Below are 25,886 nucleotides of genomic sequence, written 5' to 3'. Positions count from 1 at the left end.
AAATGTCGTATTATTGAGTCACTGAAAAGATAGTCTAGACAGACTCCTTGTTCGCTCGTAACTCGTTTTTCCATTCATTCATCTGCCTGCCCTCCCGACTGCCTGCCTGCCCGTTTTCTTCTTTAGTTCATTCGATACTCTGCTCAACTGCTACATCACCCCGTTCTACGACTTGCAATATTCCACCGTTCACGGTTTGGCTTCCGGGAACCGCCGGTGCCCCTGTTTCTTTACCCCTGTGTTCTTAGTTAGCGCGCGAAGCGTGGCCTGTGAGCGAGTGATGAAGGGAACCAAAGGGAACGGTCGCGGCAAGCGGCAGCGCAACTACTCCTACAGCGACCAATGGCTTCGGTGGCCACCACATCGACTTTCGTCCGATTTCATCTTTGGTTAGAAGCACAATCGTGGACTCATGTTAAATAACATTTATGTCTTTGGGCAAGGCGCACAGAAAACGTAGACTTGCGGCCACTGTGTGAATATAACCGAATGTAGAGATGCTGCTGGGCGGGATAAATCGGGTCTTTGACTGGACTGGCTAACTGAAGAATAAATGAGCCTTTTTTCCTCCAAATGCGCCTAAACGTGATTGCAAGTTGCAATAGACGATGTTGTGAAGTATACCCAACCGCTTCCTGAGTTCGTTCGATTGCAACTGGCCGAAGACGGCCACGAACCCGTGCGCCAAGTGGGACACCGTTAAATATTATAGACGCGTCTTAAAGGGATCGTTCAACAATTCTAATGGGTCTTGTGCTTCTGGCAGAGTTGAGAAACGCATTTCTACGTTTCGAAATAGATGTATGTCGATACTTAAGTTCTCAATGAAGGAGCTGCAAAAAACAAGGGTCCAACCCTGTGTGGATCAGTATTCGTTGAAATAATAAATAGGTAGTTAGCAATAACTAACCAAGAACAAACCGATCTAGTCACAGGGAAGAGCGAAAACGTTCAACAGATATATATACTATAAAAGTCAATTGTTCTTAATTAAACTCTTCAAGAATTTCTCAAGTTTATTGTTATTCTTTAAAAGATTTGTTAACAACGAAATACACTTGGCCTAAGTTAGTTACTGTAATAAGTTAACATACAGGTTCGAAATAAGGTTTCCTATTGCCAATACATTGGGAAGTCAACATTGCCCCCTACTAGTAAATTTATAAAATTACATTGTAATGTTCATAAGATAAACAATGCATGCTTTTTACATTTATTTTTTTAATTGATGTGATATATTACTGATGCAGTTTGTAAATATATATGCGTACTTTTAAGGTATACCTACATTTACATACCGGTGCGGTGTCTAACGTATTAGACGGAAGATTGCGTGAACGAAAAAATGGTAAAGCTACATTAAGATCTCTATGTGTTTTGCGTACATGTCAAAACTTTAGCCCTTATGGGTGTTTCGTCCCTACACTTGCATCGATGGGTGGAAATCGAATAAGGACATAAATAACACTGATTTCTATGATTAGTTAATCCGCTTTCTGCATACGCTGGTCGCTACAAGTTTATCTGGTGAATTCAGTGTGTGGTTTGCTCGTTTGTGTACCATAACCAATCCCTTCCCACACTCAATGAATCCATTTTGTATGATACAGTTGAATGCTGACATGATTTTGTCAGCCTTGTTAGTGTGATTACCATGGCCAGGTCACCTGTAGCACTTTGCCTGCGTATCAGTGCATGGTTCCTGGCTCGGCCATCGTTATATCCGTGAGCTTACCATGAGTTAGCGCATCTTTTTCACGTTTGCGTTGTCCTAATTTGTCTTTGGTTTCGGTATTCGATTGACCCTCTCGAAATTTAACCCAAACTTCACTCTTTTTTTTTCTTTCTGTCTTGCCTACTCTGCTCCGCTGAGGGAGACCAGGTTTCAAAAATTCGCTGAATGGTATATCTTTACCATGTGGGCCAGGTTTTTTGTTAATTGTATCATCAGTGGTAGCTTCTACTAATGAGCTTTCGCCATCATCTCCATATCTATGTAGATTAGCTGCGACCTTCGCATCAGGTTCGGCCATCGATTCATTAGCGGATTTACGCTCGTCCTTAGTCGTTTCTTGTTCCGGCGCGTCGCTCTTCAGTGAGCCTGACTCTGTAAAAAGAAAATCAGCCGAAACCTAATCGTCAACATAGAGCGTGCCTCAGTTTGTCATTCTAGCAACCTTTCCGAATACACTATCTTCTATATGCTTCGTATCAAACTGTTCAACCGCAGGGTCAATCGTGCCTACGGAAGATTGAATCAATAATCTCCTTTTTGCATTTTTTTGAAATTGTTTGTAAACTGGACGTAGGATCATTGCATGGTGATAGAGGTTTGCCTGTGATTTGTCCAGGATCTACGATCTGCCACTGCTGACCAATTAGGTAGGCGCACATCTCTATTTCATAATGATAATATGACCGTATTGCCTTTTTAGCGGTGTGCGCCTATACTGATCGGCGAATTCTGTCGTACGTTGCCATGTCGATGGTTTACTAGCGGTACTAGGTGAATCTTCAACAGCGTACGCTAATGGATCATGGAATCATCAATGAAACAAAACGTGGATGAGAAACGATCAGACAGAGCTCAACAACTGATTGCTCACTTCCCAACTAAGCTACAAGCTATTGTAAATAAGCAGCTTTTTTTCTGGAAAACCATTTAGTGTGTGGTGTCTTCCTGAAGCTAACCCAGTACTTTCTTGCATCAGATATCGTTAGTCTTCAGTGCTATTTACTAAACCATCTATCGATTGAAGAACTCTCCGACATTCGCAATTTGTATTTATCCTTCTCTCGAAGAGCCGTTATGCGACGACTTTTACATTTTGCCTTGAAGGAAGTCCTGTCATCCTTCAAGGCTTTTTGCTGTCCGTTTTCCATAGTGAAAAAGAGCAGAAATGTCGACTCAATATTCTCAAGAAACAAGTCCTCATATGGGAAGGCCTACTTACTATTACGTTGTCTTTCTTAAGTTTTCTGTCGTTGTCGTTCGACTTAACTTACCATAACTGTATTGTGCCGTAGGCCCCTCCCATTTCTGCTTCTTTTTACCGCCTAGCCAAATAAATTTCGCACGCATTTTGCGTTCGAAATTAGCGTTCCCACCATGGGCAAAAACTATCGTAAAGATGGCTATTATACCGTATGTAGGTATCCGTGTTCGCCACCTTTCGTAGTACTGCTCCCTTTCAGTAACGGTGTTGATCAGTACTATACGTGAATTACCGATAGAAAATCTTACGAGAAATAAAATAGCTTTGAGAAATGTAAATATCTAGACGTTGAATTCGATAAAGCGGCATCACCACAAACCTGTATAAACTATGCCAGCTTATTACATATAGTACTTGTTGATGATGCTTTCCTTTTGTTCTATTGCCGTTACTGCCGAGCTGTATTGGCGGCTTAGGTCTAGCATCATCGTTCGTGAACGATATATATATATATATATAGCAAGTGATTGAATTAAACAGAGAAGACCACTCAAAAATTTTCGAGCGATTGCGTTCACTGGCGGCACTCTTTACGTGAAGTCAAAAGGCAAAAATGTCTCGGATGTTCTTCAATTGGGACCATCGCGAGCAATAACGATATCGAGCTCGCATTTGAATAAAAAAAAAAAGTACAGACATAGTCAAGACCGTCAGAGAGTCAAGTTTATTTTATGACTTTTCGAAGAAACAATATGTTCGTATGGTTAGATACACTCTGTATATAGCGCATCAATTTGAGGATGAACAAGAGGATCTGTTCAGGTTGCATTGTGTGAAACAAACAAAGAAATCTTTTATGCTATTACATTTGGGCTTTTCTTCTAACGTACATGCATTGGTACGGTAAAGGTCGAAAGACAACGGTAGGCGTACAAATTTTTTCTACTGGAAATGATCCTGGTAAGGGATGGTGAGCATAATTTGCTAAATACATATTGCTTTGTGCCTGGGTTTCTACCTCATAGCAACGTATCGATTTTATTGACCCCATTAGGCGTCTGTGACTCGGGAGATGCGCATACTGTACATTGAATACATTTCCAAACCTGAAATTACACCACAACAGAAACAGATTCTTTCTGCAGTTCTTTATTTCGATAGAATATTTAGAAACTCGTCATTTCTTCGTTTGCCTATGTTGCTTCACAGCTTAGCGTTGCAGTTATTTTTTACGCAACGCTTCAATTAAAAGGCCTAGGGGGACATATAAAGCAGTGTCAAGATAGGCTCCAGCGTCCAGGCTTGCAGTAGTCCTAGTTACCTTCAAGAAAGCTTGGAAGCACCAGGTTGAAGACGAGAGTATTTTTTCTAAAAGGTGTTTCCTAAGGAGGTAGCTTTTCCTTATTATGTCTCTTCCTTTTTTGGCATCATGTAGATGCATTTCAGAAAAACCGTTTAATGAAGCGAGCTTCGTAGAAATGAACGAATTCATTAATTTCGTGATAATTGTATCGTGTATATGTCGTCTGTGACCGTGTTAATTAGCACCTAGGGGCTAAACTAATCAACTTAGCGCTAACTGAACTCAAAATAGGCACTACACACACGACACAAGCATTGCTAGGCCATGTTCACTCATAGGCACTCGAAATTCGACCATTCGGCTGAATGTCAAGTGCCGTAAAAACCGTGTACGTTCATGCTCACCATTTCCTGTAGAGTAGATATCATGCAGCGCTTGTGCTTTTTTTGCTTTCAAATATCGAAAAACACACCAAATGAAGATGCCCACAATTGCACATACTGCCACCACAACGATGACAGTCGTAGTATTCATTTATATAATATCCGGCTGATGTCGCTTGAGCCACTTCGCGATGGTAGCTTCTCGATAAATCGTACGTTACGGTAAGTCGCTTCATGAGTAGCGAAAAAGGCGGGTTAAATTCAGTCCTTAATAGATGCTCAAACTCCGCCGCCTATAACTGTGAACTCGGTGAGAAACCGCGCGCATATAATGAACACAGGCTGCTCTGCTATGGATAACAACTTCGGGCACACTCTCATCGAAGTTCGAAGGAGTTGAGGGCGCGATCTTATGCCGTCTTACGCTGTTGCTAAGCATGAATTCGAACCGCATTTCGAATAATCCGACTTTTCTCGGCTCTTCGTTCACTAGCGGTTAAAATGACGACATAGACAGACAGACAGATCGGTCGATAGGTAGGGCTATGTTGTTGCCAATCGGCAACTATGTATGCAAAGCTGTGTATTCTCACATTTATGTTAAAACTGTCCCCTTGCTATTATCAACCCTGCTCTTATGAACCCGGCAGCGCCCCTCTCGTGCTGAGAGCGGCTTCCTCTGCGCTATGCTAGTGAGACTTACCGTATACATAAACAAAATCGGACAGCACCATCATATATTGTCAGTCCGAGTGACAGCGTAGATTTTATCTGGAAACGCCATATTCTACTGCAGTCATAAGTAGACAGAAGTAACAACTATGAGCAATGCAAATGACTTCACCCCTACCTGCGGCTTGCTTTCGATGATTCAGAAGAAGAGAAAATTGGAATATAGAATAGTGCTAATGATAAAAAATCGGAGAGTTTCACACACACATATATATATGTGTGTATATATACGTATACGTATATATATATATATATATATATATAGAGAGAGAGAGAGAGAGAGAGAGAGATAAGGACCACTCGATCATTTTGCTTAGGCGATCTTTCGTAGAAGTCTCCTACTGTGCTCTATGTCGACATCATTTTTATATACATATGACAATTTGGTCTCGAACCGGTTTGTCGAAAAGTAAATTCTGTTCGAGGTCATAAACCGATAAATCACTGCAAAAAACTAATGTCGGATTATATCTATCAAACGGTATCTGCTCTTCGGTTTACTTTGGTAGGTGCTAGCCAAGCTTGTATAACCAAAACATATACAAAAGTTAAATATCGTTAGATAAAAAATTTCAAAGAGAAACAAAATCAGTTACTTGTGGCAACTATATGGTGCAGATAAAGCTTTACTACTTTACAGGTGATGACGACACTTGGATGTGATCAATGAGTAATCTGCTCTCCTAATCATCAATCGGTGATCATTTGCGCTACGGTCGAATGCAGCACCGTCCTCTGAATGAAGAATGAAGGCCATCATTATACATAGATATGAAGTCTTTGGCAAAATAGAAAAAAGTTATAGTCGAAAGTTGTAACAATTTTAAGATACTACTTTATTTTACTTTACTACTATTTTAGGCTATACCGTAGTTTAGTACAGAACGTTTTATTTAGTCAAAAAAAGACAATGTGATTGCCTGTATGTACTTGTGATATGTACTTACACATTTCGTTGATGGCCTATAGAATAAGCAAATGTTATCATTATATGCGCCAGACACGTATGTTCGCATATAAATACATCGTTATGCTCAAATACGAACTTAATTCATTTTTTGTTACCAGCTTTTTGCCTTTTTACACTTTTTCCTCGCTTTCGTGTTTCTTCTGCTGCCAGCATTCATACCGCTTTTTTTTGTAATAAATTAGCCGGGAAGGAGGAAAAAAATCGATTATTATCGCTCGACTTTATGGTCCATACATGGATTTTTGAGTTGTAAATACGGTTGAATACCTGAACCAGCCGATGTTTCTCGGAACGTCAAAGAAGAAGATGTTCCTTTCTGTAACTTACCGAACATCCAGATTTTGAAAAAGGACCGTGTTGTACTGTTAACTAACGAGGCAACGGTGCTTATTTGAGAAGTTTGCTCGTTCACTTTCTGCTTCTAAGAAACAAGCCTGGTCGAGCACTCAATTCTAGATAAAACCCATTTTTCTTGATGTCGATAACGTTGATTAAAATTACTCACACGAAAATTTTCGCTCGGGTACTGTGATAGAGCTTGGTAGCCGACGGAGCGTTTACAGATATAGGGAACGCCGACTTCAGGTTCAACACGGATTCGGGTTCCCCCACGGAGGCTGCGCTGGCAGCGACACCGTTCACAGTAACCATGCCATACCTCATTGAAGTAAGTCGCGATTCGTTTGCCGTTTTCGCTCTAACTCTCTTGCGAAACTGTCGCAAATTTTCCTGCAGTGTCTTGCGGTTGCAGTGCTATCTAAAGTCTGCTATTATAATGTAGTTCTATATCTTTAAAGCAATTCTTTTAGTGACGTCGGTACGTGCCACTGCGGATATATTGCACTTACAATCAAGGGAATATTTATTTGGCACAACAAACGGAAGCAGGTTTCTCATATGATGCTCAAGGATAACGGCCAATCGACACTCAGTACGAATATGCGTGGTGTTTTCAGGGAACCCGCAACAGAACCAGACCTGCCAGTCTTGTGCACCGGATAGCTCAGTCAGAACGGTTGGCATCGTGAGTGCTAAAACCATTCACCAAGTAGAGTGTCTATAAGGATAGATCTAACAGGCCGGAGTTCCAGAAGTCTTCGTCACGCGCTTTTTGCCTGCAATCCTTTAGAGATCAGAGAACACTAAGTTCTAGAATGGCGTTCCTACCTATCGTCAGCTTGGTGTCACCAGACCATTTCGTTAGCGTTTTCGTCCTTCCGGTTTCTGTATAGTCAAATCCTCGTGGATCAAACTCTCTGCTTTCGGCGGCCCCATAGGACTAATGGGGCTAATGGTAGTGTCGGGGTATTGATTATGTACGACAAACCCATGTCAGGTGAATCGGTGGCGTACGTACCAAAACGGATAAGTATCGTCACTATAACAGATTTCTCTTTTTGAGCAATATGAAGCTTATCTGCATGAATCCGTGTACAAAGAATCGAGTTAATACACATTAAAAGTATGTACTTAATACTAATCATGCAAACTTTAGACAGTCAGGAAATGTTATTTCACGCGTGATTCCCATCCGCGTCTTCGCCAAATCGTTAGTTCTTTTTTATTCGTATATGTTAGCGTCTTTCTGTTAACAAGTATTGCGGGTATGTACACTTTCTTCATTTCTTTGTTGGGAAAAATTTTTTCAAATTTGTAGGTTTTTTGGAGAAAAACAAAAGCATCCTGACTGGACCAAGCCCACCAAGTGCCACCTTCATTTTATTTTCTATCTTTAACAAAACAAATGTTCTATTATAATGTAATGTTATTATAATAGTAAAATAAAATTGAAGTAACATGAAACAAAAGGAAATGTAAATAAAAACTGAAATAACTCAAGCTTAAATTTTTTCCAACGTATTTTTCAGGTGTTGCGATACTCTAAAAGTTGCATGCACATACATTAATTAGAAACCAAATAACACAAGGGGAATTCTCGCTTTACTGTAATAAATTCATGTATTTTCAACCTTCTCGTCATGTTTGAGTTGGGAAAAAGAAGATTGCGTCGGCTGCCTGGTGACTTTCAACAACCAGAAAGGCTCCAACGAGTAAACTAAAAGTGCTTGAACCATAAACTTTGTGCAGTCCATTTATTTATCATGTGTGTGATTTTCCAGTTCTTTTATAGAAGCAAACTCAAGTAGCTGCAACAGCGCGATAATTTCTTTAAAAGTTATAGCGATAACGAACGAAAAACATTTCGTCACAAAATTGTGCTACTTTCCCAACTCTCCCAGTGCTTCGCTTTTAGGACATTCTGGCTGTTGCATTCCAAGTTCATTGGTTGACGTTGGTGGCCGACAGATGGCGCCACGAGGTCTTAACGCCATAAGAAAAAATTTCAAACTGAGGTGAAAGGAAATATAAATGTTTTTCTATGCATCTCTTTATAATGCTTTTATTCAACATACTTGTTACTACACAACAGCGCAATAGTGCCTATTGCGCTGTTGTGTAGTCTTTTTTTAGACATAGTACGATTTTGTTCAGTTAGGCTTGTATTGAAAGTAGTGACTATTCTTTTATTGAAATCTTTTTTTATGCTGCCTCATTTGTACTAGATTTAGATACAACGGACCGGGTGATGAATCTGTCCTCCATGTTAGAATAAATTATCCAATAGTGCTACGGTGACGACGATAGAAATGGGCGACGAAATAGCTGCGCTAGACTGGTCAAACCGTACATTAATAAATCTTAATAAAAGAAACAATGACTACTATAGTTAAAAACATTTTCGGATAATAATAATGATGGTAAACGAAATCGAAACATCAACGTTAGACCTGCTTACTTTTTTAAATTATTTTTCATTTATCTAAAATATTTGCTATGAAATCGACAACAAGTCTATTGTTGGCCAATAATTGTTCATTTGTCAAGATTTGCCACCGAACTGAATTGAATCGACATTATCCAGGCACATTTTGTTTGCCACCTTTGAGCAAAAAAATTCCCAACTGATCCTTTTCGGCCCAGCCCGGTTTTACTCACGGTCGATAAAGTCATTTTCGAGTAGAGCATAGTTATCATGCATTTACGCTACGAATCCAATTGGCACATTTTGTGGCCCAAGCAGTAATTGTCCCTCCTTCCCTCTTTTTTGTGATCTTCAGCAACAGCAGTAATACTGGTCGTGGAAGCCATCTGCGTGTGATACGTAGCGTGTATGCCTGAGCGGCACCATCGTATTATTATGCCTTCGAACATCGCGTCGTGCGTCCCCCTCTTTACGGTGGACATGCGGACCCAAAAAGGGTAGAACTGCCGATTTAACAACGTCGGCTGTAATCTGCTTATTCACCCTTGGATTCGATGTACGAGCATAGGCACGACTTGACGAACGGGTTACTGTGGCGCATCAGTTCGGCGCCGGAGGCTGGCGGCGTGGCATTACGAGACGGCGCCGTTAGTAACATTGTTGCTCTACTATTGCAGTTCTTATATTGTTACCCAAAATCTATTCTTCTCTATGACGCGCTCTTGGGTGTCACGCTGACCGGCAATAAACAACAGCTAACATCTTGAGTTTTTTTTTTCTTTTTGTCAGCAAGCCGGCAGCGTCAATGACGACGACAAAGACGGGGTTGTTGGTTGGCTCACTCTCTCTCGTTTTTCGCGTCTGGTTTAGGCTGGTTGGAAATTCACCACGCAGCTGTTGCTAAGAGCTGCTACTACTGTCAGCTAGATAGATATCAAACAGCGGCCACGGGAGGGCTAGATGTCTGACCCGTAATCACATACCCGATGCGGAAAATGCCATGCGCGACCTAGAGCCTTCGCTTGTAAATGCTACCGTTGTTGTTACTCTCGGTAACGAGTGCTAGCATCTAGTAGCAATTGGTATTTGGCCTTCAAGAAGCCGCTATGGCAGGCTTGGCAAAACAGCTTCTCTTCAACAGATATGGATAGAGGACGCAACGGCCTGTTCCACTTTTTAACAGCCTATCTATTTCGCATCCTTTCAAGAGTAGCATAGCAAGCTAGTGGAAGAATGAACCGAAGTGCCCATTGATGTATGATGAAAGTGCGAGAACTGGAACAGCAACGGTTGGCTGTGTTCCAAGTTGGAAGTAACGTGGAAGTAAGTATAAAAATGATTCAATTGTGACCTGTTTCTCCCGATCATCCTCCAATATCCTTGAAGAGATCTTTACTTGTGTTACGTATGGTTTGAGAGAACGTAAAGCCGCTGATAGAGATACAGACAGATATTTCATTGATCGATTGATATCTCTAAGTGCATCTGACGAGGAAGCTTTCGGTCGATCGCCGACGCTTAGGGTGGAACAAACCAGTCTTACTGCGACAAACAAACAAGCATATATGATAATTTACCTAATCTATAACTTTAATGTTCATGCGAGTCATTGATCTCGTCCTGATTTCTAGTTGGATATCTTTGGACGTTGTCGGCAAAGACCTTCCAGAACCGCTCTTGCTAACGAGTTCAACATAACTTATCAGATCAGTAATTGCAACCCTGAAGGAAGTCCAGATCGGCCATCGCCAAACACTGTCAGACTCGTGATCGCAAAAATCAGTTGATTACTACTTTACTTTCTCTGAGATTTATAGACATACAATAATTATTTCGTATGCATTTGTGAATATATCAGCATACACAAAAATGTATCGCTCCTCTATTTTAGACTATTCGTCTTATTACAGGCAAGTATATCTGATAACCGTTGGACTTGATGACGTGTTAACGCAGCGAAACGTCATTTCCGCCAACGTTATTCCGCGATCATTTCGAAACACAGTGCCATCGAAGTTTACAACGAAGTGTATTGAGTTACACCATCATGATAAACGCAAATCGTTTAATCAAAGGGTGACCTAATCTAGAAGATAGTCATATCTTAACTCACTCAAAGGCACCTACGATAAAAAGGACAAAAAATTTATATTGTTTGCAAAAAACAGGCGGACTTTAGCCTCAGTTACATGACTATTTTGGACGGTTACTGGTTGAGCTGCGTTCCTGACGATATTTGAAGGAAATCTGTGGGATGGAATAAGCGGTATCGTCAAAGTTTCGAACTAGGGGGCATACAGTTTCAGTTTGGTTGCCGGGATCTTGTATTTGAAAATTTATTAATCAAGTAGATTATTATACTTTTAAACAGCTACACTATATATCCCAAATAACCTATCAGTTACACTGCCTACATAAAATCGACTCGAAATTTCTTTTTTTATATGGTATTTATAAGGATTTTTATATGATATTAGCAAAGCGCAATCAATATGTGAGGCTAATATTTAAAGCGGATCTGACGACATTGCATAGTAAGAGGCTTTATACAGATGGAACCAGTATAAGCTGGAAGTTTCGACGTTAGCTTGTGTGAACCTATTCTTCTCTTACTTTTTCAGCGAATAGACCTTTTAATAATGAGTTGCATTTGTAAACAAAAAACATAGGAAAAAAGTGCACCTACTAGCATGAAACAAATTTTACTCCAAGCCGCACTGACTTGGAGAACTATATTTTGTAAATTTATTTTCTTCAATAGAAAAAGAATACGTGAAAGGTTAAATTAAAAAAATTGGTTAGTCCCCACCATCGGCTGCGGAGTGTTCGTAACCGCTGTGCTGTTCCTCTGACGATTTATTGTGTTTTGGTATCAAAGAAAAGCTAAAAAAGAGAAGCACAAAAACTAGGCCAAACGAAGCCACGACGAACGAGATGCGTGTTTAAAATAGTTCTTCATTAAATGCCAAAAATGGGCATCCCAGGAAAATAGAAAAGACCACTTTTGAGAGAAAATCGCCGTGAGGATAAAATAAAAGAGTAGGATCTTGATTACAAAGTCAACGATAAATAGCCTAGATTCAGCATCATACATTAGCAGAACCCAAAAGCAAAAAAATGAGCAAGAAATTGAACCTCTGCCCTCTGGATGGGGCAGTTTTAGGCAATACCAACTTCTGTAGTCGATCAGTAATCAGTCGAAAGGACAAAGTAAAAGAAGTTGTTTATGCTGAACAAACTCTCATTAATTTGAGGGCCATGAAACCGTCGACCACGTGCCTACCGTATAACTTCCGTTCAAAAAATGACAACTATTTTTTTTAGGAAAACTTGAGCACAGTGTGAACCTTAAGATGGGTGTTGTTGACGTATGTTTTCATCGAGTGAAACCGGCTCGGCTTCAACTGTAGGGGGTTTGATTTAGGTTGACCCTCTTGAATCAATTATGTCTGACGAGTACCATTTGTTGGGTGCTTTTTTTATCCAACTTAAATATTGTATGCGAGGTTCAAGTTACAAGCGCTTATACTTAACACATATATTTGTCGTCTTTTTAGGAAAGCCACCATTGTCCTACCCTCCTACTTCTTTTTATCTGTCAAAAGTGTCAAGTTTTTTTTTATTTAGTGCTCTCCAGCCAAGATAGAGCTGGGCCACTTGTTTATTTCAAAACTGTTGGTTCAGATAAAGTGTATATGAGTTTTTATTTGATTGCAGCTCAATTTAGACGAATTGATAAAAAATGGCGCTTACAATGGTTGCATTGGCACTTATCGACTAACAGCTTTAACCGGATTAATGAGTTGGCGACTGTCAGCCGACAACCGAAATCGCAAAATCTCTACGTGTATACGCCTTTCGAAAATCGCGGACGCCCAGACTGACAGAAAGGAGGAAAAACGCGACGAGCGTGCCGCACCAATATCTCGTTCAATATTCTCGAAAAGTGTCGTATGCACGTTAGCTACATCATCAAGTCATCGGCATGAACACCACCATCAGCCGCATTATCATCACTGCGCTTTTAGAATTTCGTTCGCTCTTTCGTCACAGTTTAGTACTATGACCCGGCGGCAACAGCGACAGGTCAGTTTAAGCGACCAGGGTTCGATAGAACCCGATGCTTTTTGCCGCTAGGTTTCTAGTTCGGCCAAGGTCATCTTAGAAACGCAATTGATCAATCGATCGCTCGCTCGCTCGCTCAGTCTGTCCTACGAAGCTACCTAGAGCATGCGAGCAACCAAAACGGTCAGGGTAGAGGACGTCGATGACAACGTCAACAGGCAAGTCGAGTGACGACGGACAAGAACGGGCGCGGGCAAGGGGCGGAAAGGGGTGGAAGAATCCGTTAAGAGGGACCGCAGAGGGATTCGTGTAGTGCAGCTAGCTACACTGCCCAAACGCCGCACGAGATAATGAGGCGACAGGTAGATAATAAAATAGAGACAAGACGCGTGTCGTTTCTCGCAGACCGCTGCCCGCACGCACAATACACAAATGCACATGTCGCGAAAAATACGTAGTGCACGGTGGGTTTGATGATGCAGCAGCGGTAGCTTGCTCTGCGTAGTGGCTGTAGAGAAAGCAGCCGATGAGAGCGACGACGATGATAATGGCGGAGTTACGACTGGTGGCCTGGGCAGTGGTAAAGGTGCCTTGCTCTCGATAGAGTAACGGAAACTGACAGTACATAGTAGCTAGAGAGATAGGCACGATGAGGGAACCGTGCTAGCTTACTGCTTAACAAACAGATACTATTGGGGAACCCATATTGTATTATTATTACTGGGAAACATCTGCAGACAACGCGTTCTTCTTCGTAGGATTTGTATAACGATTTAGGTAGTTCCAATGGTTTCGCTTTCCTTGTTCCTATCTGTGTCAATGTATTGCACTATGGTTTCAACAGTCAGCGTCGTCAGAAGATCGGCTCGACTCCAACGTTCCAACCGCGTGCAGTGTATGGAACTTCTAGAAGAATGAATTACTAGTTAAACCTATGAAGGATCTCAAGGGAGCCCTAACTTCAAGACAAATCATTCAAAGGGAGCGATAACGCGCGTTTTTAAACTACAAGCCCATTTGAAAGTATTAAAAATACTGGCCGCATAACGTAGCGTACAAAAATTGATTTTTAACTTTCCTTCACCTGATTGAAGTTTACCAGCAACACAGTCTATACTTATATATAATCTTTTCTATTAACAGAAATTGTGTCGGTACATTACCTAGGTAGACATTTGGTTTTATTTATTAATTAGAAAAACGCAGTGCGAAGATATTCGTGCATACGTTTTTTAGTTAACAACAACATGGTTTTCTTCTCAGTTAGTGATGGAAAATATAATAAAAAACGATTGCAATTGCTTTTGGCAGGTAAATGCAGAATTATCTTTTTGCCTCCAATGGGATGTGTACCTTGACTAATGATTTTTACCACTGTGAAATTTATTCGAATTTAATATAACTATTTGCTCTGTTTACCATATTGTCATGAGACGTACATGTGTTTAAGTGCGTTACCAAAGCCAATGTATCATAGGAAATGATCGCGTGCGTACGTGCACGCTAGCAAGTTTAAAAAAGTAAACTCAAGTTAAATGAACAGAACTGTATGTATAATACAGCCCAAGTTAAAGTTAGACGATACGTAAATTTCAAACGGTCAGTAAGTACACAGAATACAGAGCGTCATCGTGGCCTAAAGTAAGTGGGCACAAATAGGCGATAATGTACCTAAGTGATCTGATATTAAAATGCACAACGCAGGCTAGGGGGTCGTTGACTTTTCAAAGTCATCTCACCGAACCAAACAACGATCATAGACGCTTTTTAGCGGGATCAGTCAAAATAATAGAAAAATATTTCTGGTACATGGCAGAAATTAGATAGTTTCAGAAAACGCAATGAACGTTAGCAGACGATCGTTCATACTTGTTGACGGCCATGTGATAAAATGGTTAGAAAAAATCAGATACGAAGTACGCGAGGATAGTTACGTAAATTAAGAACACATTCACTCATATCAATAGCGCTGACGTTTTTGCGACGGACGTTGGAGCTTCATCAAAAACGATCGCACAACAACAGGTGCAATAAAAATAGTGATGAATCGTCAAAACAACAACTAGTAGCGTTAGCAACAGCGATAGCGGTAAAAAGTGTCGGATAGAGCCGACCACCGCACTCAGCTTAACGCCGAGTGCGAACGCTATCCCTATACGCTTTTTGGAGACGATGATTCTTAATCGTTGTATACGTAAGGTGCACCACTTAAGCCACCAGGCGTACCTTGCTCTGACCGTCGAACACAATATTCTTGACGACCGTATTTGAACCTAAACTATTATGTGCCCCAAACTCCACCATACAAATACGAATCAAGCCATTCGAAGAAGATCGTTATACATCATAGGTATTTAGTTCTATGTTCGATGGTTCTTCCTATGTCAACCCTCAGCAAGCGATAACAATTACCGTTGTTAGTTACAGACGAACGATTGTTCTTTTTATTCTTTTCCTTTATTTCATCAAGGCTCTTGTTACTTCAGCGCTTGCATCTCAGAAAATTCAGAGAGTCACATCTTGAATCATCGGCTTCGCACAGATATGACCCTCCTAAGTGCTTTTGTACATATTCGCCTATCCACTGCAGCTGGCAGTGTTCCGTATCTAGGCTACAAAATATAGGGCTTCTTGGGTATATCCGTAGGGCAGACTTCTTTTTTTAATTATTGTCGTTTTTATGGACACTGCAACCTATAAAAAGCATATCTGTACAATCTTAACCACTTTATACAGTTGCTGACCGTTGGCTGGAGTTCAACGTATTCGTTGTGCGTTAGACCATACAAAGGACTCAGCATGTCTTAACCAAAAGGATGCTTTTTCCTTATAATTTACGTGTTAATTTTCGATTATTTTATTCGTATCCCTTTGTCCGAAAGCATCACAAAATGTTCTTACTTTTGCTGGGGCGGTTAGCTGTTTACCTGTTAACACAGTGGACAGAGTATAATTTGTAATTTTGAAAACATTCTCCGCATGACTTTACCCTACACTTTATACTACAGATCATTTTTTGAACTGAACCTCTTACGAAGCCTATAAAGTATATCCCCGATGCAAAAGGGGCTTCATTGGTCGCTTTAATGCGTAACACCACCTAGTTCCTTATTCATTTTCTCACGCAATATTTAACTTAACAATGTTTAACTAATTTGTACCTATAAGAATGCTAGGGCAACTGCTGGCAGAGAGTGACAGGTGCGAATTAATCCCCGGATCATTAGTTGCCGCCCAGAAAATCGTTGTACACAAAGGGATCAACAGGAAGATTAGTATTATTGACTTTTGTTTAATTTTCCTCAGTCAAGTGATCAGCTTGTCTCTTTCAATCGATGACGACCTGCGCAATATCTGAAACAGTCTGAGCAGACGCGTTGAATCTTGAGGTATTTCAATACTTTCAGTAGCGGCCTGGGTGCAGCTGGACATTCATGATGCAATTGTATACTACTAGTATATTTCTATGTACGTCCCACGTATCGGGCGATACCAAAATAGCGGTACGCGACAACGACACACCGGCATTGAGTGAAAGATGTTACATCTTTTTCTAAATTGTTCTCATGATTCATAATAACTACATATGAAATTGTATGTTACTAAATACAAGTCAAGTCATACTTCGTCACACTTAAATGTGATTAGAAAAAAAATGATGACCGCTAAATAGCTAATGTTATAAAGGTAATCAGTTTAAAAAACACCATCCACTAGTTAAGCTGCTTGAAAACGTCGGCGTTCTCCTCGATCTGAACTTTCACTCTGCAAATGTGCGTTTTCTGAATAGGGCGGTGGAGTAAAGTATATCGGCCTATAGGTTTGAAAGTGTATTTGTCAAGATTGGATAATTTATGCCGCCCGACGGTGCGACCTTTGGCGTGTGACCAGAGGTGTACTACAGACATAAAAATCTTAAGTGTTTTCCGTGCACAGCAGACATAGCAGGGGTAAGGGATAAATATCATGGGGCGCCCGTATCGCCACACACTTTACTTTGACAGTTTTTTTTGCCTAGCTAGAAAGCTTTCTTGCGCATTCAGACCGAAGCACACTCCACAATCGTCTAGGAGAGCGGACCCGTTCTGCACCGATATATACTGTATGGTAAACCTTTTGACACCGTCGCTAAACAGATGTTTCATACACCAACAGTACAATGTTAATAGATAATTGTTATGTGATGATGCTTAATAACGACATTTATGGTTCTTCAGTATACTTCGCTTGTTGATTCCTAGCGTTTCGCGTTATTAAGTAAGCTTCTTACGTAAGTGTAAGAGGAAGAGCGTGGCGACAGATGCGTAGGTTACATGTACTGCGCGTAGTTAGACAAGTTGTAAACAGGCAAAGAGTTCTGCTTCAGTAGTTATCAGTAATAGCTCAAATAATTGTTCAACGGATCTCATCAGTGTTACACTGGGAGAGATCAGGAAGCTAGCCGCAGTGAAAGTAACGAGAATAAAGCCTCCGACTATGGTACCAAACGGCCCGTTGAATGTATCGAAGTTCACAAAATTTCAGCTATGAAAAATTATAAATTCATTTAATAGTAAGATATCTGTAGCTGGTTGCGGTCCGATTGTCCCGTTGAAACTATTAATGATAAATTTAAAAGTAATCGTGCGGATGTTAATATAATGCTAGGGTAGAAATATCTCAAAAGTGCCGTCGATGCTGTTGCCTATCGCCCTGTCGGATGGAGCTTAATCTGTTACCAAAGTATCTATTCAGATTCTCGCTGCGATATAACCCCGACGCTCAGAAATATAATCTAGTAACACCCTAAGCAAATAGTTCTCGTACAAACTGTCTTTCCTTCTTCAGATTGTATCTATCACCACTATTGGATGACGACAAGCGTATCTTTGATGCTTTAGCACTGAACGTAAAGCCTCACGAAAAAATCTATTCATTTCAACCTGCAGACGTAATTACGAATCTTGACAAGACACTCCGCTTCAATAGGCACTGTAAAATACTTCACACGTAATTACGTATGCTCAGACTTCTGCGACCAGCACGTGCTCACTTAAAACACTCTGTGTTCCATTCAAATGGTAAAATAAATGAGAAATCATTAGCACATGACACCCGTTTTCTTCGCTCAGCGATCCGTTCTCGTCCTTCTTTCTTTCCAAAGCGTATTTGTCTATTTGTTTAAGCCCGTCATATTCTGAAGCTGATCGTCTGCGCGTCATCCGTCTTTAAGGAAACGGTCAGCCGCTGAAAGCAAACGTCTAACAGCGAGCAGCGCTGTGAACGTACGGCCTCGTTTTGCCGCTCGTCTTTACATATTTCACCGCGTAATAATAGCAGAGTAGTACAAATAGTTATTTTCGCAGCCGTGTATTCTTTCCAACGACGTTTACGGACGCTTTCAGACACGCATACAGACACCCACAGAGCACGAGCTCAAAAGATGTCTACATCTGCAATGTGCGGCGCTCACCTGTTGGTAATCTCTTTGAGAGAGGTCTCTCTCTGTCCCTTTCATCTGAAAAATGGTCATTCTTATGCGTAGTATAACGCTGTTACGTTCATCAGTGTAGGAGTTTGTTGGCGAATTGTTGTCAACTTGAGCCTCAGTAAGCTTTTGAGCCCGGTTTCCAGAAAAAAAAGACAGGGGGGGGGCCAGGGAAAACTAACGAACAGAGTCCACAATTCTTGAGCCGGCGTCGACTGCCGAATCTGATCGGTGATTATATACGTAGTATGTTTTTGTTCGCTCGTGTATGTGTTTGTGCCCCCCTATCCGATGAGACGCTACCGTTTCGGGCAGGACAACCCATCACCGTTCACATACGGTCGCTTTGCCGCGAAGCTGCACTACCACAGTGATAGTAGGCGGCAGCCATATCACATTCGTCACTATTTGCCCTTGTTATTACATATCTGCTGCTTTTGCTCCAGTTGTTGAATCGTCGTTTTCCTTCTGCCGAAGCCATGTTGTTATGATGTAAGCGCATCTTCCTTTTCTCTTTGCTAATTCGCTAATACGCTAAAATTACACGTTCGAGATGCCTCTACAACGCAACGCAACGCATCGCATCGCATTGATTGATTGGTGAAGTGATTGGAAATAAACAGCGCGGCGATCTGAATCCAGACGAAGGTAGAAAGCAAACAACAAAAAACAAGTTTGCGCGCCGCCCAGTTACACAGCGGACAGTTTTGGACGGTAAAAGCAGACCCCGCTTATGCACCCAAAACAGCCAACGGCATCCTGCACCTTACCGATTCAGACGTTTACCTCACTTTGAAGTACACGCAGCTAGTTAACGTATATACACATTTACTCATACCATACGTTTTGTTTGTTCGGATAGGGCATCGTTCGACGGTTCCATTAGTATCATAATGGAGCGTCATGTTCTGGTGACGCTGCGTAGGCTATGATCCCTAATAAGTAAATGTTCCATTTGAGCAAAAAACGAGTATTCAGTACCAGTTCTGATTTGGGAGACAGCCGAGTCAAATGTACGTCAAGTTAGTGTACAGAGCCGTAAACTTAAATTGGATTCACGTTCGAACAGAGGACTAGCGCGCAATCGATATAGCTTACATAGTAAACGCAGTACTCCGGCCACTGTGATTAATGTGACTTCGTATGAATCTTGTAGTACCATCTTCGATCTCCGAGACACCGCAATAAGCTACACATGGAAGTCCTTTCTCTTTTCAGGCTCAATCCAGTTTCTCTCAGTAAGTGTCTTCTTTAATAAAGGGCCCCGTGTGGCATCCTAAATGTAGTTGCCCCTACTTCAAGGTGCATTTGTTGGGGTCGTGTAAAAGAATGTGCCCCCGTGTTATTTGCTCCAAGCTTTGGCATCAGCCTATAACAGAAGCACTGACCGTAATGGTGATCACGTATCGAGTATCTGGTAAGCGATTATCGTCCGAAGCAAGGCCAACAAGAAATCGAGAGAAGGCCAAAGCATCTGCTAATGATGTTGCACAGAGCGCCGAACAGACAAGTCCAAGCCAATACCGTATATATGAAACTTCTACTCGATTTTTCATTTCTATCGCCAGCAGTCACTTCTCTCGTTACGGGCAGTTAGTGTTACGCTATGAAGCTTGGCTGTTGTTTATGGAACAATCTATGGCAGTTGTATAATTAGCACTCCGCTGCCGTGTTGTCCGCTCCATGCTGATGGCTCGATGTGTTAATCACCGCAATTGCATATTTACTCTTATATTATCTCTATGTATTAGTAGAAATTTAATCAGATAAGGCGAAGCTGAGGAAAATTGAAGCCCATAAACAAATTGTTAACGCGGGCGAGGCTGGACGATAATCGAGCGGCACTGTGTTTCTTTCGTGCAAACCCGACAGAATTTTGTCAGCGTTTCGAGCTTACAAACAACTGCATTGAATTTGTGCTATTTACTATAATAACAAACCGGTTTGTCATTGTGAGTGTGGACGAGTTGTACGATACATGATGGTAATAACAGGCAGAACTTAATAGGCACGCGCCTTTTTAGCCTATGCAGGGCAAAGTGTAGCTGATTTTTGCCTGTCGAAAACGTGACGCTACCAATCATGTGTAATCATTTTCCGTAGGGTTTCGTTAGAAGGCGCAGTTCATGCGGCACGTTATCATGGTGACAAGGGATTGGCACACATACACGCGCAATGCTAACTCGCGTAACGAACGTTGATAGGATCGCTTTGGCCGAGTCCGTTTACTTGGCTTTCCGTTTACTAGGACAGTGATCCGTTTAGGATCACTGTCCTAGTAAACGGAAAGTATAGTACTTCTTCCACAGACTATAACTATCCATCGTTAATGATTCAGTTTACTGATGGGAAGGTATCAAAAGATTCTGAGCTGTGAAATAATCTCAGACAAGCTTATAGATATTTTTGGAGGAGCACCGTTTCAAGGCAGCCCCATTATGACTTGGGGCGCCAGACAGACACGCAGACTTAGTAACGTATAATAGTAATAATATTGCTAAGTAAAGTTATGAAATGGCTACGGCAGACTGGGACATGACTCGTGTCATTTTATATTTCAGCTAAAGACAAAGATCTAGTCGAGCAGCTGGTATCATTGTTGTACCTGCGATCTGATCCATTTCGTGTGCTCGACCTCGAAAAGTAATGACAATTTCAAGCCACCTTCCATATCACTATGAGACGTTCAGCCGGATTCTATACAAGTTTTCACCATAGCCCTTATCTATTTGACTAATCTAAGTAACGTCAATAAAGGCTTTAAATAGTGCAGAGTTGAATGGACGCCCCCTTAACTTCGTTCGGGGGATGTGTCAATTAGAACGACGTGTAGGTAGGCCCGTTTCGGCGGCACGACATTCATCAGAAAATTGTTCGAGAGCTGCTGTACGTCATTAAGGAAGGCAAAGAGGGCGACGAGGTATCGTAAACGTATACCACTTCGCTGTGTGAGATGGTAAAAAAAATGTATTATTCTAATAAACGTATTTGATATTTATTGATTCGAAAATTTTGTCTTGAAATGAGGAAAATTGCATTGACCATAACAATAAAAGCGCTCGTTCCAAGATGGCGCAACTAAAACAAAAGGAAAATTACGGTCTACCTGAAAAACGTTCCCGAAACATTTGCAGCTGATTATAAACAAAAACTTTACAGTTTCTAGTTATGTCTGAACAATTAATTATTTGGAGGCTATGCAGAGTTTCATTGACCCCAAAGTTTTTTTTTGTTTTTTTTTTTTAGTGAAGTTATTCAGTGTAATGATGATTAACTGAGCTCATAATTACGCAACGATGCTATACAATTACGAAATCATTTTATTAGAATCTGATATTGTGATAGCACGCAGGACTACGTTCCACTCTGCGAGTGGTCTACGTGCCTCATTCGCAAAAAGACTGAACTATCCATTAGCTTATATACTTTGAAATGCACCCTTCTACGGAAGCAACTACGTGTTTTGTCACTATCATATGAAATAATGGCTTCTCTGTAACCACTCGTACCCGGAGCGTTCGATAGAAAAAGAGACCTAGAAAATATGCCTTCGGCATTTGCTACGCCAGCTGATCTGTGTGTACAGAAGAAGTAAACGATGGCTGAGCCCAATAGACAACATCTTTGCACAACGGAACAGTCTGCTTTTCTGTTAATTTATTCAACTTCTGCCGAACGATCAGAAACAGTTCGCCCTAGCTGAAGCTACATTTTCAAAGCTAAACTAAGTAGAAGTTAGATGTTATGAAAGTAGACATACATGAAATTGTATGCTATCGACGTTAATTTATAGAGGATTTGAAAAAAACCAAGTGGCTTTCGAGTATGGCACGTATAGTTTCACACTGGTTGTACGCGTTCAGCGGACCGTTCGAACAAAACGGTATTGTCAGTGTTTTACATAATCGAGATTTCACTATGAACAGTTGTTTATACTTTGGAGTACGGTATTACTGTTATTGTTCCTTCTCTATCATCGACACAAATTGAACTGGTAGATACCAAAGCCGTTTAAAAATCCGCTTCATAGTACACGCAAGAATAGTAATTTTTTGAATGACTGACTTCTCTGCACAAAATCATTACGGGTCCATATCATAGCACGTATGATAATGGCATAGTAACTTCAATTCAAGCTTCTTTCCAAAATTAACCAGTTGTAGAAGGTCCGTTTTAGCCAATAGTAGAAGATACGAACATATTTTTGGTCCTTTTTGTAGAAGCAGTTGCTTGCAATGATAGCCTTAAGTTAAGTTCACTTAAGCCCATATGTATGATTCTCTAAGGATGTGCAATTACCTTTTTTTAATGACAATGTCTATATATCCACTTGGACGATTCGTGTGAACTAATACCAAATGTATTCTGTTGAACGTCTTACCTCTGTGTTTGTAGAGGCCAATACGTAAATCTCGCTTTCACGGAACGCCGAGGTTTCAGGCTTTGCCGTGCCTGTTTCGAACTTAGCAAGTTCCCGCTAGATTCACACGTCGCCTTCCTGGCATCGGTTCTCGTTTTAACACTACTTTGATTGAAAACTTTATTTTAGGGCGTTCCAGTTGCTGTGGAATTACTTTTCGCTTCATTCAAGCATAACCGTATCGCCTGATCACGGTGTAAAACACACACTGGCATGTTACATCGATCAACTGGATGGATAATCAGCCTTAATAAACAGCTTGTTGGCTTGTGTGCAAGTCGTCTAGAAGACCCGAGCGCAGAGTCTGCATTACGGCCGATTCATGGAGGCATAAATCCTGCAAAGAAAGCTTTAACCGACAACATAAAGAAAAAGCGGCCTGGCGGCGAAACCTACTCAGGAAAATCAAAATAACATAAAATGTAGGTAGAGGCTAAGGTGGAGAATATGCGATCTATTTAACAACATTTACATTGCCGGACCAAGTCAGTAATCGAGATCTAGTCATGTGAATACCCTGAAGGGTAGACTATTATCTGAAAATACCGAAAGGTTAGATGTATTGAAGTTGTGACAACCATAGTCAGCATATTTTAGCGGTTTCAATAGGATAGGGAATAGATACTATCACTGAATTGATAAAAACACCTGTAGGATCTCTCCCATTCAGATGCACACATCCTATTCCCTTAACCTTGAAATTTCTCATAATATGTATAACTATAAAAGGCTTCTTGTCAGTTTAGTAAGCAAAATTGTAATGGTCGTACCAGAGCGTATCAGAAGACGAGCAGTTGACCCTTCTGAACACAATTAAGCTGGCATCGGCAGCTGGATACGACTTATTTTTCTAAGGAACGCATACATACTGCAGACATTATAACTCAAATTGCAGGAGCCCTGTATTCAGTTGTCTGGCTGATGTGGCCTGTAACTACGATTATTGGATCAGGTTCTTTCACTGCGTCTGTTCAGCGCGCAACTCATTTCTCAGCGAAGAACTTTTGCTCGACATGGGTCTTCTGCTTCCAACAAGACATCGACAAAGTGATTGACCTTGACAGCTTCGGTTGAAAATGGTTGCACATAAAATATTGGGATCTTATGTCAACGTTGAAACCCATACAGATTCGCTGGGTAAGACGATTTTACCGTCGTTCACTAATGCCATGGTTCTCAATCGTAGAATCCACTATCAGAAAGTATCGGTAGATCAAATTCTTTACAGCCAAAGCCGTCATAATCACTGCTAAGTCCGTGCCCAAAGTCTGTTCCTCCGTCGACAACAGTCGGAGCGTGATACAATGTCTTGTTGGCTTTCTCCCCATTTTCCCATTGGGTAATAACGGGGGCTGCATTATATACATTATTGCTACCGCTTTCATGAGCCTGATTAACGTTTTGCTTATTTTATCTTACTTTTATTTAGCTGTTCGACTGCTTTGGGATCTTTTTTTGTTTGAATGCGGTCCCGGAAGACATGCCTAAAATGGCCGATAGAACAGGGGAAAGTAGAGTTACAAGGTTCATTTTCCCAAGAGCTGGCTCCGAGTGCTCTCAACTCACCCACGATTGCGTCTGCCATTGGCATAAAATGGCTTTTATAAAGATCGCTTTAAATCCAGGATGTTTCATTTAATTTAACGTGTTGTATCGGGTGCTCTTTGTGATTGATTTTTCGTTTGTTCAGGTGCCTTAATAGCACATTAATCAATGACAAAATGAACAGTTGTACAACACACACAACACTTGTTATAAGATCTACGCGAGGTTTGTTACAACTAGAAAGTGCTGCGGTGTTTCTGTATCATTCTAACGGCGAATTCGCAACAATCGCCTGTGGGTTCTTTTAAAGATTTCTTCCACCTTCTTTATAGAGATCATCGGGCAGGTCTCAAAAAGAAATCAGTCAACAGCTTTGAATAGCTATCTATTGTATTTTCTACTGTAGAAATAGCTATAGCATTACTAGAACTCATTTTAAACGTAGCGGCAGCAATAGAACGCCGATAATCTACCGTATTTCTATACTCCCCTGATTATTGATGGGTTTGATCCTTGACTTTCCTATGACGGCAAACGCTTAGCAGTGGTAGAGACATGGTCAATGATTATGTCTAGTCGAAGTGCCGATGATTACTTCAACAACTGACAGCTGTTGATGATATGGAAGAAAAATTTCAACTGACTGTCACGAATGCACTGAAGACTGGTGAGGGGTGACGAAGCGAAGACTTCAGGCAAAAGACTTTAGGTGGCTTCCAGAAGTGTAAAAGACTGTGCCGTTTGGAAAAGTAGGCATCCGTTTTCGCGAACGATACAGTAGCTTCTGATCTCAAGAGTAACGTCACTAGACGGCGTTTGCGAGGATCAAACGATGAAGGAACTAGGCATTAAGATGAAGCTAGACACAACTCGAAAATCGTCGATCCTCAGAAAAAGGATATTCTTCTCCGCTAAGAAGATGTGCGTGAGCTTGAAGCGGGTCACAGTATACAGGGTTGAAGGTGTCCACTAAGAAAATTGCTAATGAGGCAGGAACAAAGCGAAAAAAAATATAAGACAGTCTGTCCTGGTGAAATCAGGACCAGCTAACTGGCTAAGGCTCTTTGTCGTCCTAAGCCGGAACTGGTCCAAGCGCGAAGTAGCCAGATTCGCGCTCATCACGAGCTCATGTTTAGCGTTGTTCTTTCTTCCTGCCCCACCCAAAAGAGGGAGGCTCACGTAGATATATAACGCTATACCACCACCTGTGTCTCATTGTCTAAAAGAACGTGCGCAAAGGGATCACTACTACCTACACGACGAGAGAGTCAGGCAGTGGCGTCGCTTCGCGCCATCTTAGC

At 41.2% G+C, this 25,886-nt stretch overlaps 2 long non-coding RNA genes across 3 annotated transcripts; one reads left to right on the top strand and one right to left on the bottom strand.

Annotated features, from left to right (window-relative positions):
* Positions 1 to 1,001: 1,001 nt before the first annotated feature.
* Positions 1,002 to 25,886, bottom strand: LOC111263688 (uncharacterized). Its single transcript, XR_002682371.2, has 3 exons — positions 23,811 to 25,886; positions 23,002 to 23,389; positions 1,002 to 2,107 (listed from the first exon to the last, which is right to left on the bottom strand). It is a non-coding gene; the product is annotated as an uncharacterized LOC111263688 (long non-coding RNA).
* LOC111263686 (uncharacterized) lies at positions 6,010 to 11,510 on the top strand. Of its 2 annotated transcripts, XR_015312409.1 has the most exons (3): positions 6,010 to 6,991; positions 7,281 to 10,411; positions 10,999 to 11,510. It is a non-coding gene; the product is annotated as an uncharacterized LOC111263686 (long non-coding RNA). The 2 variants fall into 2 exon arrangements; XR_015312408.1 differs by having other exon boundaries at positions 6,010 to 10,411.

Source organism: Varroa jacobsoni, unplaced genomic scaffold (genome assembly GCF_002532875.2).
Source record: "Varroa jacobsoni isolate VJ856 unplaced genomic scaffold, vjacob_1.0 scaffold_782, whole genome shotgun sequence".
In the NCBI taxonomy this organism is placed as follows: domain Eukaryota; kingdom Metazoa; phylum Arthropoda; class Arachnida; order Mesostigmata; family Varroidae; genus Varroa; species Varroa jacobsoni.
This window is presented reverse-complemented; position numbering and strand designations above follow the sequence as displayed.